This window comes from Mercurialis annua, linkage group LG7 (assembly GCF_937616625.2).
Source record: "Mercurialis annua linkage group LG7, ddMerAnnu1.2, whole genome shotgun sequence".
In the NCBI taxonomy this organism is placed as follows: Eukaryota; Viridiplantae; Streptophyta; class Magnoliopsida; order Malpighiales; family Euphorbiaceae; genus Mercurialis; species Mercurialis annua.
In genome coordinates, this window is record NC_065576.1 from 18425280 (window position 1) to 18439509 (window position 14230).

General features: G+C 37.5%; 2 long non-coding RNA genes across 2 annotated transcripts; both read right to left on the reverse strand.

The window, feature by feature from the left end:
* Positions 1-2712: 2712 nt before the first annotated feature.
* LOC126656839 (uncharacterized) lies at positions 2713-4689 on the reverse strand. The gene is made up of 3 exons (XR_007633286.2): positions 4626-4689; positions 3282-3356; positions 2713-2835 (listed from the first exon to the last, which is right to left on the reverse strand). It is a non-coding gene; the product is annotated as an uncharacterized LOC126656839 (long non-coding RNA).
* Positions 4690-10852: 6163 nt separating this feature from the next.
* On the reverse strand, positions 10853-12803 carry LOC130014776 (uncharacterized). Its single transcript, XR_008789450.1, has 3 exons — positions 12742-12803; positions 11404-11478; positions 10853-10957 (listed from the first exon to the last, which is right to left on the reverse strand). It is a non-coding gene; the product is annotated as an uncharacterized LOC130014776 (long non-coding RNA).
* Positions 12804-14230: the final 1427 nt, after the last annotated feature.

Here is a 14230-nt window from a genome sequence, read left to right on the forward strand (position 1 = left end):
AAACGTTTGGATTTGTTACGTAACATTTTACACGTTTGGCTTACATCGCTAAAAAGGTTAAAAGTTATGATTTGTTTCATAACATGTTAAACGTTTGGATTAGTTTCGTAACATATTAAAGGTTAGTCTTAAATCGTTTGGATTTGTTTCGTAACGTTTAAAACGTTTTGCTTAAATCACTAAAAAGATGAAAATTTAGGATTTTTTTCGTAACGTTTTAAATGTTTGGCTTAAATAGCTAAAAAGGTGAAACATTAGGATTTGTTTCGTAACATTCTAAACGTTCGGATTAATTTCGAAATGTTTTAAAAGTTTGGCTTAAATAGCTAAAGAGGTGGAAAGTTTGGATTTGTTTCATAACTTTTTAAACATTTGGCTTAAATCGCCGAAAAGGGGAAACATTTGGATTTGTTCGTAACATTTTAAACGTTTGGATTTGTTTCGTAACATTTTAAACGTGTGGATTAAATCGCTGAAAAGGTGAAATGTTAGGATTTGTTTTGTAACGTTTTAAACGTTTGGATTAGTTTCGTAACGTTTTAAACGTTTGGCTTAAATTGTTAAAAAGGTTAAAAGTTTGGATTTATTTCGTAACGTTTGAAACGTTTGGCTTAAATCCCTAAAAAGGGAAAACAGTTGGATATGTTTCGTAACGTTTTAGTCGTTTGGATTTGTTTCGTAAGGTTCTAAACATTTGGATTTGTTTTCGCAACGTTTTAAACTTTTGGCTTAGATGGCTAAAAAGGTGAAACGTTAGGGTTTTTTTGTAACGTTTTAAATTTTTGGATTTGTTTCATTACATTTTAATCGTTTTGCTTAAATCGCTACAAAGGTGAAACATTAGGATTTGTTTCGTAACGTTTTAAACGTTTGGCTTAAATCTCTAAAAAGGTAAAACGTTAGGATTTTTTCCGTAACGTTTTAAACGTTTGGCTTAAATTGCTAATAAGGTGAAACGTTAGGATTTGTTTCGTAAACTTTTATAAATTTTGGATTTGTTTCGTAACGTTTTAAATGTTTGGCTTGTATCGCGAAAAAGTTGAAATGAGAGGATTTGTTTCGTAACATTTTAAACGTTTGCCTTGAATCGCTAATATGGTGAAACGTTGCGATTTGTTTCTTAACGTTTTAAACATTTGCCTTAAATCGCTAAAAAGGTGAAACGTTTGGATTTGTTTCGTAATATTTTAAACATTTGGAGTTCTTTCGTAACGTTTTAAACATTTGGATTTCTTAACTAACGTTTGAAACGTTAGGATTTGTTTCGTAAGGTTTTAAATGTTTAGATTTGTTAGGTAACGTTTTAAACGTTTGGCTTAAATTGCTAAAAAAGTGAAACGTTAGGATTTGTTTCGTAACGTTTTAAATGTTTTGCTTAAATTGCTAAAAAGGTGAAACGTTATGATTTGTTTCCTAACATTTTCAAAGTTTGGATTTGTTTCGTAAGGCTTTGATCATTTGGCTTAAATAGCTAAAAAGGTGAAACTTTAAGATTAGTTTCGTAACGTTTTAAACGTTTGGATTTGTTTCGTGACGTTTTAAACGTTTGGCTTAAATCTCTAAAAAGGTGAAACCTTAGGATTTGTATCATAACGTTTTAAACGTTAAGATTTGTTTCGTAGCGTTTTAAACGTTTGGATTTGTTACGTAACATTTTAAACGTTTGGCTTACATTGCTAAAACGGTTAAACGTTATGATTTGTTTCGTAACATGTTAAACGTTTGGATTAGTTTCGTAACATATTAAAGGATTGACTTAAATCGTTAAAAAGGTAAAACGTTTGGATTTGTTTCGTAACGTTTAAAACGTTTTGCTTAAATCACTAAAAAGATGAAAAGTTAGAATTTTTTTTCGTAACATTTTAAATGTTTGGCTTAAATAGCTAAAAAGGTGAAACGTTAGGATTTGTTTCGTAACATTCTAAACGTTCGGATTAGTTTCGAAACGTTTTAAAAGTTTGGCTTAAATAGCTAAAGAGGTGGAAAGTTTGGATTTGTTTCATAACGTTTTAAACGTTTGGCTTAAATCGCTGAAAAGGGGAAACATTTGGATTTGTTCGTAACGTTTTAAACGATTGGATTTATTTCGTAATATTTTAAACGTGTGGATTAAATCGCTGAAAAGGTGAAATGTTAGGATTTGTTTTGAAACGTTTTAAATGTTTGGATTAGTTTCGTAACGTTTTAAACGTTTGGCTTAAATTGTTAAAAAGGTTAAAAGTTTGGATTTATTTCGTAACGTTTGAAACGTTTGGCTTAAATCCCTAAAAAGGGGAAACATTTGGATATGTTTCGTAACGTTTTAGTCGTTTGGATTTGTTTTCGCAACGTTTTAAACTTTTGGCTAAGATGGCTAAAAAGGTGAAACGTTAGGATTTTTATCACGACCCATTTTCATGAATCGCGACCGGCGCTAGGGTATGGGTATGGTTGTACCAAAACCCGTAGCTAGCTTTGCGGATAATCAATTTATAACATTTAATCAATGTACCTGCATCAAACCACATGCTCGGGGCAAACGAGACTTCAGCCTAGTCTAGCAGTACATAAAGCAATATATATTTAAAGTACGCTTATCTCAGAAAAATCTCCAACAGTATGGCAATATAATATAAATACCATAAACACTGTAGTCATGTCAAAGCTGATAAAATAATAGTTGGACCAATCCAACAAACAATAGTCTAAAATATAAATAAAAGACTAAGACAAGAATAACTGATACTACTACTGCGGTCTAAGAGTTTAAAACAGTTCGACTCTTTTATTCTGAAAATAAAATAAAAACCTCCGAGAATGAAGAAACGCAGATCGACCAACGCTCAAATCATAAACCTGGAAAATTTGGGAAAACAACGGGGTCAGATTTACTGAGTAGAGTTTATATAACCATTTACATTTATTAAGTTTAAAACCTTTAAAACGTTTAATAAAACATTTTCATTATGGATTATCAATGAAACCCTAAACCACAATTCTAAATCCATTGTCGTGTCGGTGAGACGTATCTCAATAACCGATCCCCGACTATCACTTAATAAATAGTGAGCCCAGGAGACGTATCTTCCACCGGTGCCCTCACTAAGGTGAGACGTATCTCGAACCTACCTCAATACCATAATCATTGCCGGTGCGCACGCAGTCTCGATGATGCCCATCGAGTAGCACGTTCCAAATCAAATCCACAATGCCGAAAAACAGTTCGAAAGCTGTTTATACATATACATATACAAAAATATAACATTTTCTTAATAAAGAGGTAAATAGAGATATAAACTCACTGCTTGCTAAATCCACGTGATCCTGACAAGCAATCTAACTCTGGTTCGCCTCTGAAGTACGAACAGTCGACGGGTCTAAATAAAATATTAAAATCATAATTAAAATCAGACCCTAACTCTAAAGAGTACTAGACACCACGTAGGACTAGCACAACGCAAAACCAAGTCACATTTAATAAACACTTATATTAAATGCATTCCAAATATAACCCAAGTTATAAAATACAAATCATATAAACATATTTAAAATGGTACACAAAATAATTAAATAAATCCGAGTTAAAATCCATATTAGTGAGTCAGCCGAGTTATTAAAAACTACCAAGCTTCTTCCCACTTGTTGGGCGACCACAGTCTAACCCAAATCAAAACTTTATTAAATTTATAAACCCGAGTTTATAATTTAGATACTTGATAAATAATTATCTAGATTAAAATAGAATTTAATATCTTATAATTCAAGTAACCAAAGTTACAACCAAAACTTAATTATTTTAAGTCTATAAACGTTTAGGGACTAAACTGTACTTTAGCCAAATAGGGACTAAACTGTACTTTAGCCAACTAAGGACTAAAAGGTACTTTAGTCAAATATAAAATCAAATAAATTTCCCATTCTTAATTTATTAATTAGAAAATCAAATTAGAAGTCCAAGAGTTATAACTTTGCTAAAAAGAATAGCTTTAGAAACTTTTAGGGACTAAATCGCCAATTAGCCAAAATAGACATTTCAACTAAAATTACCTATAATTACCCGAGTAATTATATTAATCTAAGTTATAACAATTACGTATATAAATTTTCTAATTAAAATCAAGTTATTGTCCAAACCAAAAGAAATTAACTTAAGGGATTAATTTGATTTAGGCAAAACAATTGAGTGATCAAATAAAGCCTTTTCACCATCTTCTCCCTTTCAAACAAAAGAAACCCGCCATACATAACCCTTTCAAACAACCTCCATTATTAAGCTACTGCCAAGCTTTAAAAATCATGAATTCAACTCTAAAACCTTAATCAGAAACTCAAGACTACAAATTAATCCATATCATTAATCATAATCTAACAATAACTCATAAACCGTATCAATTCCTATGCTAAAAACAAACAAGAACCAAGAACATTACGGAAACTTCGGTGTATCACAACGGCAATAGAATTGTTTAATCCGAGGTCCAAATCGTGTCAAGTTTAAGCAAGGATTAACTACCAAAACCTTAAAATCGAAATCATGTAAAATTAAAAGGAAGAAGTGATCGGCAGAAAACATGTAAATCAAGAACAGTGAATAACAAAACCAAAACGATAAACTTGCGGCGATTGAAACAGGATTGATTACGTACCGTTTTGCAAAACCGAGATAGGGAAACGTAGGTACGTGAGTCTAGAACGTCTGGAATCAAACGGTTCTGATTTCGATTAAGAAACGAGTAAGAACGAATCAGAAAACCGAAAGACGTTTCAATGGAAAACTGAAATTGAAAACAACATACCACAGAATTTTCTGTCAACTTCAGGAGAGATTACGGCTAGCGATTTCTCAGCGAAATTGAAAGGGAAAGACGGCTAGGGTTTGTTTGCAGCGTGATCTAGGTTTTTCATTTATAAAACGACTTTAAATAACGAGTGGAAATAGGCCGTAAATGAGTTCGAAGTGGGCCAGACGAGAGGGTCCAAAGGGTTAATGTGAACAGGAATCCAAAACTTTCTTTCTTTCTTTTTTTTAATTAAAAAAAATAAATGGTTGAACCAATAAAATCAACCCCAATCCAAACCAACTCGAATCAAACCGCTATCATCGATGTTACTTCGAAACGACCGGAAAATTGTCGGAAATTATCGAAAAAAATAAATGTAAAATTCTACGGGATATTACATTCTCCCCAAGTAAATAAAAATTCGTCCTCGAATTTAACACGATAAGCAATTACCACCAGAACAACACGTAACACAAGTAGAAATCATTAAAGTGACAGAATCAAGATATCGTACCTAATGGGAAAAGAAAAGGATAGCGATTCCGCATATCCAACTCGGTCTCCCAAGTACACTCCTCTACAGAATGATTGCGCCAGAGAACTTTGACCATTGGAATCTCCTTGTTCCGCAATTTACGCACCTGCGGTATCAACAATCTCAACTGGCTGTTCCTCATAGGACAGCTCCTGGTTAATCTCAACACTCTGAGGCACAATCACATGCGAAGGATCGGAAATACACTTTCTCAACATAGAAACATGAAACATAGGATGTACTAACGACATGTCTGGCGGCAGAACCAGACGATATGCCACAGCTCTAATCCTCTCTGAAATATCATAAGGACCAACATACCTCGGTGCCAACTTTCCCTTGACACCAAAACGAACCACGCCTTTCATAGGCGAAACCCGAAGAAACACAAAGTCTCCCACCAGAAACTCAATGTCTTTTCTCTTTGGATCAGCATAACTCTTATGCTGACTAAAAGCTGTCTCCAACCTCCGTTTTATCAACGGTACCTTCTCTGAGGTAATCTGAATAATCTCAGCACCAAACAACTTCCGCTCGCCGACCTCTTCCCAGCAGATAGGAGATCGACACTTGCGTCCGTACAGAGCCTCATAAGGTGCCATCTCAATGCTCGCATGGTAACTGTTGTTGTAGGAAAACTCAATCAACGGCAAATGAGTATCCCAGCTACCCTGAAAATCAAGAATGCACATCCTGGGCATATCCTCCAATGTCTGAATAGTCCTCTCAGACTGACCGTCAGTCTGAGGATGAAAAGCTGTACCGAAATCCAAACGAGAACCCAAGGACTCCTGTAACGCTTTCCAGAACCTCGAAGTGAAGACAGAACCTCTGTCAGAAACAATCGAAACCGGTACACCATGCAAACTGACAATCCCGTCGATGTACAACTGAGCCAACTTAGAAGCAGGATACGAAACTTTGATCGGAAGGAAATGAGCTGACTTGGTCATACGGTCAACTATCACCCAGATGGAATCGTACCCCTGTCGAGTACGTGGTAAACTAACAACAAAGTCCATGGCAATCCGCTCCCACTTCCACTCTGGAATAGGTAATGGCTGCAGATAGCCAAAAGGTCTCTGATGTTCCAGCTTCACCTGCTGGCAAGTCAGACACTTGGAAACGTACTCTGCAACATCCTTCTTCATTCCGCTCCACCAATACGTACCCTTGAGGTCATGGTACATCTTGGTAGATCCCGGATGAACACTGTAAGCTGATCTATGCGCTTCCTCCAAAATCTGATCTCTCAAACCATCCAAATCCGGAACGCACAGTCTAGAACCAAACCCGAGAACTCCGTCAACAAAAACAAACTCGGAATTCCCATCCAGATGGATCTCATCCATTATTCGTTTCAATTGTGGATCCTGAGCTTGTAAAGCTTTAATCCTATCAATCAAAATTGGCTGCACCTGTAGCTGTGCCAACAAACTACCATTCTGAGAAACCTGAAAACCGTAGCCCGAAGCTATCAAACCATGCCACTCTCTAACCATGGGTCTACGTCCAACCTCAGAAATATGGGCCAAACTGCCCGAAGACTTGCGACTCAACGCATCGGCTACCACATAAGCCTTACCAGGATGGTACTGAATAGTACAGTCGTAGTCTTTCAGCAACTCTAGCCACCTCCTCTGTCTCAGATTCAACTCTCGCTGATCAAAGATGTACTTCAGACTCTTGTGATCAGTGAAGATATCGCAAGTCGCACCATACAAGTAGTGCCTCCAGATCTTCAGAGCAAAAACCACAGCAGCTAACTCCAAGTCATGTGTAGGATAATTCACCTCATGCTTCTTCAGCTGACGAGAAGCATAGGCGATCACCTGTCCATGTTGCATCAACACGCAACCCAAGCCAATCCGAGAAGCATCGCAGTACACAGTAAAACCCTCAATGCCAGAAGGTAACGCCAAAACAGGAGCTGTAGTCAGAATCTCCTTGAGCTTCTCGAAACTTGCCTCACACTTGTCGGTCCACTCAAACTTAACACCCTTCTGTGTCAGTTTAGTCAAAGGTGCAGATATCTGAGAGAAATCCTGCACGAACCGACAGTAGTAGCCAGCTAACCCCAGAAAACTCCTGATCTCGGTAACTGACCTCGGTCTCTGCCAATCCATAACCGCCTCTATCTTTTTCGGATCAACCTTGATCCCATCCTTCGACACCACGTGTCCTAAGAAGGTAACCTGTTCTAGCCAAAACTCGCACTTTGAGAACTTAGCATACAACTGATGCTCTCGCAAGGTCTGTAGTATAGTCCTTAAGTGATAAGCATGCTCTTCCTCACTCCGAGAATAAATCAGAATGTCGTCAATGAAGACAATGACGAACTGATCTAAAAACGGCTTGAAAACCCGATTCATCATGTCCATAAACGCTGCTGGTGCGTTAGTCAACCCAAACGACATGACCAAAAACTCAAAATGCCCATAACGCGTTCTGAAAGCAGTCTTAGGCACATCGACGTCCCGAATCCGAAGTTGATGGTACCCGGATCTCAAGTCAATCTTGGGAAAGCACTTCGCACCCTGCAACTGATCAAATAAGTCATCGATGCGAGGAAGGGGATATATGTTCTTGATGGTAGCCTTATTCAACTGCCTGTAGTCGATACAAAGCCGAAAGGAACCATCTTTCTTCTTAACAAACAGAACTGGAGCACCCCACGGAGAAGTACTCGGTCTGATGAAGCCACTGTCCAAAAGTTCTTGTAACTGCTCCTTCAACTCCTTCAGCTTAGCAGGAGCCATCCGATACGGCGGTATCAAAATAGGACCAGTTCCAGGAACAACGTCAATGCAGAACTCGATATCCCGATTAGGTGGTAATCCAGGCAACTCCTCTGGAAAAACGTCAGTGAACTCATTCACTATAGGGACAGTGTTCATACTGCCCACCTCAGCATCCATGTCTCGAACCACAGCTAAGAAAGCTTGACAACCCTTACTCATCATTCGCTTTGCCTTGATCGCAGAAATCAGATTCTTCGGTGTCTCCGCCTTTTCCCCTTGAAAAGAAAAGGGTAGATCACCTGGAATCCAAAACTCAACCGACTTCCCTCGACAGTCGATCGAAGCATAATGGCGTGCCAGCCAATCCATCCCCAAAATCACGTCAAATGAAAGAACATCCAAAACAACTAAATCAGCACGCAAGTCTCTTCCATGGATAACCACGGAACACGATGGATACACAACGTCCACCACCACACAGTCAGACAAGGGAGTAGAAACAGATAAAGTTTCACTCAGACTTGTTGGTGTTACACCCAACTTAGCAGCAAAACATGTAGACACAAAAGAATAGGTTGCACCCGCATCAAATAAAACAAGTGCATCTACGAAAGAAATCTGAAGAGTACCTTCCACCACTGCGTTAGATGCATGAGCATCCTGAGGAGTCAAGGCGAAAACTCTGGCTTGACCCTGACTCTGCTGCTGTGAACTCTGTCCGGTACCATAGCTGCTAGAACCTCTACCGCCATTGCCACGGCCTCCAAAACCACGCCCTCCAGAACCTCAGCCCCGCTGGCCACCAAAAGAAGCAGCAGGTAGAGAAAACCCTGCTGGTGCAGAGAACACTGGTCTCTGACTCTGATAGGATGGCTGAGCAACGCTAGCTGCCGACATCTGCTGCCCAGATGCCTGACACTCTCTGGCGAAGTGACCCGGCTGGCCACAAGTAAAACAACCCCCTGGTGCTAAACGAAACTCGCCTGGATGTCGACGTCTGTAGTTCTGGCAGAAAGGGAAACTAGCACCTCCGCTGTTACCGTGCCCAAAACTGCGGCTGCTACCGCTGTTGCTTGAACTGTAGGTGTACGGCTGATAACTCTTCTTGACACACCTCTTCTTGTTCTTGTACTGAGAAGGTGCCGATTGGTAGCTACCACCACCACTCTACTGTCCAGGGCCAGAAGACTTCTTGGTCTGAGAAGGACCAGAAATATCTCCAAACTGCAATAACGAGCTCTCCATATGCCGAGCACTGTCTACTACGTCTGTAAAATCTCTGCGTGTCTCGGTCAGCAAACTCACAAAATCGCGCCCTAAAATCGCACGGACCGACCCAACCTCACGAACTCTGTCGTGTACTCGGATACTGACCTATCATCCCTAATAAGTGAAAGCAACTTGTCTCTGTGACCCTCTGTCACTGAAAACGGCAAGAAGAAAGCCTTGAATCTCGCCACAAACTGAGCCCAAGAGATGGTAGCCATGTCTGCATGAACATAGCCACGAAACCAGTCACCAGCCGAACCCTTCATGGATATCTTGACTAGAACGACGGTCTGACGCTCAGTAGCCTGAAGTCGCCGAGCATTCTGCTCAACCTCCTCGAGAAAATCCAGCGCGTCTCCAGAACCGTCAAACTCAGTTGGCTTCAGCCTCATGTAAGCCAATACCAGATCCCTGTCAGCGGTTCCGACACCACCAACTACTGCACCACCAACCTGTGGTTGCTGTTGCTGAGCAATCTGACCCAAAACCGCATACTGATCCTGCAAAGCGACCTGTTTCACTTGCAGCTGAACCTGGTTGAGTTGTAACGCAGCAACTCCAGCCAAAAACGTGTTGAAGTCGAAATCGTCCAACTCAGGTTGTGCCGCACCTGGTGCTTGAGCACCCCCTGCAGCACCGCGTCCTACGCCTCTGCCTCTACCTCTGCCAGCTTGGCCTCGGCCACCACGACCTCGACCAGCTCGACCCCGACCAGCTGGGCCTCTGCCTGCTAGTCCTCTACCAGCATGAACCTCTGGTTCATTCTGATCCACCTCCATGGAGATTGCATCATCAACATCAGCATTTCGCTGAGCCGCAGCACGAGTACGAGTATTCATTCCTAAGAATGAAGAAGAAAAATTTTAAATAACACAACAAATTTCATACCCAAGCATGAAACAAAACAAGCACCAATTAAGATTTCCCGAGAAATCAACAATGATAAAAATTTATTCACCCAAGTGAAAATAACAATATAGTAAACAATAAAGCAAATAAATTCACACGATTGACTCACGACATTCCTATAAGAGTAGGCAGAAAGTTTTGAAAACAAAAGATGACGTTTCGAAGACAAGACTCGAATCCTAATTCCGCAGTAGTTCCTAGGACAATTTAACCACTTAACATGCCAAATAAAAAACACTTAACATTTAAAAGGCCTTGGTTTGAAACCAAAGCTCTGATACCAAGTTTGTCACGACCCATTTTCATGAATCGCGACCGGCGCTAGGGTATGGGTATGGTTGTACCAAAACCCGTAGCTAGCCTTGCGGATAATCAATTTATAACATTTAAACAATGTACCTGCATCAAACCACATGCTCGGGGTAACCGAGACTTCAGCCTAGTCTAGCAGTACATAAAGCAATATATATTTAAAGTACGCTTATCTCAGAAAAATCTCCAACAGTATGGCAATATAATATAAATACCATAAACACTGTAGTCATGCCAAAGCTGATAAAATAATAGTTGGACCAATCCAACAAACAATAGTCTAAAATATAAATAAAAGACTAAGACAAGAATAATTGATACTACTACTGCGGTCTAAGAGTTTAAAACAGTTCGACTCTTTTATTCTGAAAATAAAATAAAAACCTCCGAGAATGAAGAAACGGAGATCGACCAACGCTCAAATCATAAACCTGGAAAATTTGGAAAAATAACGGGGTCAGATTTACTGAGTAGAGTTTATATAACCATTTACATTTATTAAGTTAAAAACCTTTAAAACGTTTAATAAAACATTTTCATTATGGATTATCAATGAAACCCTAAACCACAATTCTAAATCCATTGTCGTGTCGGTGAGACGTATCTCAATAACCGATCCCCGACTATCACTTAATAAACAGTGAGCCCATGAGACGTATCTTCCACCGGTGCCCTCACTAAGGTGAGACGTATCTCGAACCTACCTCAATACCATAATCATTACCGGTGCGCACGCAGTCTCGATGATGCCCATCGAGTAGCACGTTCCAAATCAAATCCACAATGCCGAAAAACAGTTTGAAAGCTGTTTATACATATACATATACAAAAATATAACATTTGCTTAATAAAAAGGTAAATAGAGATATAAACTCACTGCTTGCTAAATCCACGTGATCCTGACAAGCAATCTAACTCTGGTTCGCCTCTGAAGTACGAACAGTCGACGAGTCTAAATAAAATATTAAAATCATAATTAAAATCAGACCCTAACTCTAAAGAGTACTAGACACCACGTAGGACTAGCACAACGCAAAACCAAGTCACATTTAATAAACACTTATATTAAATGCATTCCAAATATAACCCAAGTTATAAAATACAAATCATATAAACATATTTAAAATGGTACACAAAATAATTAAATAAATCCGAGTTAAAATCCATATTAGTGAGTCAGCCGAGTTATTAAAAACTACCAAGCTTCTTCCCACTTGTTGGGCGACCACAGTCTAACCCAAATCAAAACTTTATTAAATTTATAAACCCGATAATTTAGATACTTGATAAATAATTATCTATATTAAAATAAAATTTAATATCTTATAATTCAAGTAACCCAAGTTACAATCAAAACTTAATTATTTTAAGTCTATAAAAGTTTAGGGACTAAACTGTACTTTAGCCAAATAGGGACTAAACTTTTCTTTTAGCCAACTAAGGACTAAAAGGTACTTTAGTCAAATATAAAATCAAATAAATTTCCCATTCTTAATTTATTAATTTGAAAATCAAATTAGAAGTCAAGAGTTATAACTTTGCTAAAAAGAATAGCTTTAGAAACTTTTAGGGACTAAATCGCCAATTAGCCAAAATAGACATTTCAACTAAAATTACCTATAATTACCCGAGTAATTATATTAATCTAAGTTATAACAATTACGTATATAAATTTTCTAATTAAAATCAAGTTATTATAGAAACCAAAAGAAATTAACTTAAGGGATTCATTTGATTTAGGCAAAACAATTGAGTGATCAAATAAGCCTTTTCACCATCTTCTCCCTTTCAAACAAAAGAAACCCGCCATACATAACCCTTTCAAACAACCTCCATTATTAAGCTAATGCCAAGCTTTAAAAATCAAGAATTCAACTCTAAAAACTTAATCAAAAACTCAAGACTACAAATTAATCCATATCATTAATCATAATCTAACAATAACTCATAAACCGTATTAATTCCTATGCTAAAAACAAACAAGAACCAAGAACATTACGGAAACTTCGGTGTATCACAACGGCAATAGAATTGTTTAATCCGAGGTCCAAATCGTGTCAAGTTTAAGCAAGGATTAACTACCAAAACCTTAAAATCGAAATCATGTAAAATCAAAAGGAAGAAGTGATCGGCAAAAAACATGTAAATCAAGAACAGTGAATAACACAACCAAAACGATAAACTTGCGGCGATTGAAACGGGATTGATTACGTACCGTTTTGCAAAACCGAGATAGGGAAACGTAGGTACGTGAGTCTAGAACGTCTAGAATCAAACGGTTCTGATTTCGATTAAGAAACGAGTAAGAACGAATCAGAAAACCGAAAGACGTTTCAAAGGAAAACTGAAATTGAAAACAACATACCACATAATTTTCTGTCAACTTCGGGAGAGATTACGGCTAGCGATTTCTCAGCGAAATTGAAAGGGAAAGACGGCTAGGGTTTGTTTGCAGCGTGATCTAGGTTTTTCATTTAGAAAACGACTTTAAATAACGAGTGGAAATAGGCCGTAAATGAGTTCGAAGTGGGCCAGACGAGAGGGTCCAAAGGGTTAATGTGAACAGGAATCCAAAACTTTCTTTCTTTCTTTTTTTTTAATTAAAAAAAATAAATGGTTGAACCAATAAAATCAACCCCAATCCAAACCAACTCGAATCAAACCGCTATCATCGATGTTACTTCGAAACGACTGGAAAATTGTCGGAAATTATCGAAAAAAATAAATGTAAAATTTTACGGGATATTACAATTTTTTTTGTAACGTTTTAAATGTTCGGATTTGTTTCATTACGTTTTAATCGTTTAGCTTAAATCGCTAAAAAGGTGAAACGTTATGATTTGTTTCGTAACGTTTTAAACATTTGGCTTAAATCTCTAAAAAGGTAAACGCTAGGATTTGTTTCCTAACGTTTTAAACGTTTGGCTTAAATAGCTAAAAAGGTTTAAAAGTTTAGAGTTGTTTCGTAACGTTTTATAAGTTTGGCTTAAATCGATAAAAAGGGGGAAACATTTGGATTTATTTGTAACGTTTTAAACGTTTGGATTTGTTTCGTAACGTTTTGAACGTTTGGATTTGTTTAGTAATGTTTTAAATGTTCATATTTCATTCATAACGTTTTAAACATTTGGATTTGTTTCGTTCTGTTTTAAACGTTTGGATTTGGTTCGTAACGTTTTAAACGTTTGGCTTAAATCGCTAAAAAGGTAAAACGTTAGGATTTTTTTCGTAATGTTTTAAATGTTTTGCTTAAATCGCTAAAAATATGAAACGTTAGGATTTGTTTCGTTATATTTTGAACTTCTGGATTTGGTTTCGAAACATTTTAAACGTTTGGCTTAAATAACCAAAAAGATGAAACATTAAGATTTTTATAGTAACATTTTAAACGTTTGGCTTAAATCGCTAAAAAGGTGCAATTTTAGGATTTGTTTCATAACGTTTTAAACATTTGGATTAGTTAATGTTTTAAACGTTTGGCTTAAATAGCTAAAAAGATGAAAAATTTGGAATTGTTTCGTAACCTTTTAAACTTTTGGCTTAAATCGCTAAAAAGGTGAAACGTTTCGATTTGTTTCGTAACGTATTAAACATTTGGATTTGTTTAGCAACGTTTTAAATGTTCGGATTTGTATTGTAACGTTTTAAACGTTCGATTTTATTTCGTAACGTTTTAAACGTTTGGATTTGTTTCGTAACGTTTT